The sequence below is a fragment of the Suricata suricatta genome, chromosome 2 (genome assembly GCF_006229205.1).
Source record: "Suricata suricatta isolate VVHF042 chromosome 2, meerkat_22Aug2017_6uvM2_HiC, whole genome shotgun sequence".
NCBI lineage: Eukaryota > Metazoa > Chordata > Mammalia > Carnivora > Herpestidae > Suricata > Suricata suricatta.
Window position 1 is genome coordinate 87,838,013 of NC_043701.1, and position 3,323 is coordinate 87,841,335.

Below are 3,323 nucleotides of genomic sequence, written 5' to 3' on the forward strand. Positions count from 1 at the left end.
CCCGTCCTGGGCTGGCCCGTCCTCGGATCTCCCCCGTTCGCCCCCACTCACTCAGGTATCTTTGAGGTTCTATTCCCTCTGGAGTTCGTATTTTCTTCTTCCGCTCTCTCAGTTGAACGTAATATCCTTCTCAGTTCGAAAAACGGTGCGGAGGGAGTTTACAGAGCTCCCTTCCTCTCCGCCATCTTGGCTCTACCCCTCTTACCAGTTTTAATACCTCTAAGGATATTACTGGTATTGTCCTTCAAGTTGGGTTTTTTTTTTTTTTTTTTTGGTATTCTTCAATTTACCACAGATGAGGCAATTTTTTTTCTCCTTTTCTCATTTGTTCTTTAAATACCAAAACCTTTAAATATCAGAGGACAGAAAGACTGAAGGAATTCAGGATATTATGATGGAAAATATTACCACCTTTCCCAGTGTACTTCATTCACACCTTGTAGAGAGTTAATTTAGTCCAGGATATGCAGTCAACTCCATTTATGCTGTATGAGGCAAGAAGGAGGTTTAGGAGAGAAAAGAGACAAAGATATAAATATGAAGTCAAGAAGAATACTCTAGACTACTAATTTATATTTTCATATATTTGTTGATTTACACATATAGCAAAATGAATAAATCTTTTTTTCTTTTATAATTTATTGTCAAGTTGGTTTCTACTGCTCCTCCCAACATGCCCTCCTGCATGCCCATCTCCCCTTTTCTCCTCTCTCCCACCCCATCAACCCTCAATTTGTTCTCAGTATTTAAGAGTCTCTTATGGTCTGCCTCCCTTCCTCTCAACTATTTTTTCCCCTTCCCCACCCCCACGGTGCTCTGTTAAATTTCTCCTATTTCACATATGAGGGAAAATATATGGTATCTGTCCTTCTCTGCCTGACTTTAAAATGTATAAGTCTTATGTACAGTTTGATAATCTTTTACAAATTGAATATGCCTGTGTAACTACCACTGAGTTTCCAATGCCTCCTCTCAATCATTACTCTGCCAAAAGTAAAGTACTGTTCTGATTTCTCTCAGTATAGATTAGTTTGGGCCTGTTTTGAATTTTATTCAAATGGAATCATTCAGCATGTACTCTCTTCAGTCTTGCTGCTCTCACTTAACATTGTACTGGCGAGATATACCACGGTAATGTGTTGACAGAAGTTCACTGGATTAGAAATCCATGTGTGAATAAACCACAACTTAATTAGTATTCCTTTGATGATTGGAATTTAGGTTCTTTCTCACAATCTTTGCTTAATTAAGGCATTACACCATTTACATTTAATAAAATTTCTATTTTTAAAATTTTTTTACATTTATTTATTTTTGAGAGACAGAGTGAGACGGAGCACAAGCGGGGATTGGGGGGAGGAGCAGAGAGAGAGGGAGACACAGAATCTGAAGCAGGCTCCAGGCTCTGAGCTGACAGTACACAGCCCAATGCAGGGCTCGATCCCATGGACCATGAGACCATGACCTGAGCCAAAGTCGGACACTCAAACGAATGAGCCACCCAGGCACCCCTACACTTAATAAAATTTCTGATCTTTTTGTTTAAATCTTCCAAATTACTATTTCTTTTATATTTTTCCTCATCTCTTTGTTGTCCTGTTTTGTTCTCCTTTTTTCGTTTGTTTTGGAATAATTAAGTTATTATTCAATCTGACATCTCCTTTCCTTACAGTTACATATTCTGTTACTATTACTTTATAGGTTATCCTTGAGATAAAAAATAACTTTTTTTCTTTTCTTCCTTCTTTCCTTTCTCTCTCTCTCTCTCTCTCTCTTTTTCTGACAAAATAAAAACTATGTTGTTATTTATAATGTGTCTGAAATACAGATTTTCCTCTCTCCTGGGTAAAGCGTTAACTATGTGCTAAAATAATGGAACTACCACACAGTGGCTATGACAAATAAAACCAGTACAAAAATTGGAAATGAAAGACAAAAATCTGCTTTACTTGAAAATGTCTAAAATCATCAAAAATATTTTAAATAACAACTTTGAAAAAAGATAAAATGTTTTCAAGTCCACTGACACAAATGAAATACACTTCACTTGTAATCCACCATTTTCCATGATGGCAGAATAGGACATTACTTGTTCCACTCTATTATTACAATAGGCTATCTGTTTAAATAGTCCCTTGCATTTATAACTTATCAGTAATGATGCAGTCAGTATTTTGGCTATATGCCAATGGAAGGAAGTAGAAGTAAAAATACTCATCTAAGGCAGTAACCTAGAAATCACAAATAACTCCTTTGAAATGCACTGTATTTTTCTGACTTTATAATTTAGCAGAAAATGTACCTTCATAATTATGTGTTCTTCAGGCTAATTAGTATTCATTACAGCTCTATTGCTTGGACACAATCCAGTGATGAGGAGAGGTTTTGAGATAGCAGGCAGAGGTAAAAAAAAAATCTGCAACTGATGAAATCATAGAAATATGTCTCCTCTAATACAATATGGCATAAGGCTCCCTACCTTTATATGGGATCTACTATTCCTTAATCAAAACTGGAAGAGCAAGTGTATTTTACCTGGTCAACTTACAGCAGAGCGGTCCTCACCTTAAGCTATGTTGACACAGTGCTCTCCCCAGCAGCAATGTCTACTATGTTCAAAAATATTATCAAGTTTGTGATTTCTGGTCTCCAAGAAAGACATGGATGATTTTGAAAATCAATTACGATTATAGGAGACCCCTGATAAAGCAATAAAAAACAGGTCACAAACTGTTTCTGCCAAAAAACGCTTGCAGAAACCTGGTTAAAAGCACTAAGTGCATCGATTTTATTCAAATACAAAACTAGTATACCTTTAAAAAACATACAGCTGGATCATTCCCGAGCGTCCGGCCTATGAAAAGAGGCTAGCATTCTAGTATGAAGTGCAGGGCATGCCACTGACTTCAATGAGGACCCCGAGTCGAAAACTTGTTAAACAGCTGGGAAGTCTGTCAGGTCTGCAGCTCTGAGACAGTGAGCTCTCAAGGTTTCTGAAGACCAGCACAAGAGGGTTACCAGTGAAAATCTTAAGACAACAATGGTGTGAGGGACATAGGATTCTCTTAAAGAATAATATGGAACTAGATGAAAGTAGATACCAGAATTGCATCTATTCTTATGCTTTGATATAGCAGATAAGACAAGGTAAAGGTTACAGTCTAAGTGGAGTCTAGTTCTAGCAATTTTAACATAGTGTACAGTACTAACAGACCCCTCACGCTCACTTTTAAAGAATCTCTGCACTGAAATAAGAAAGCACATGTAATGGAAATAACAAAGCACCAGGAAATCTGGTCCTACAGAGACGATGGATGTTCAGA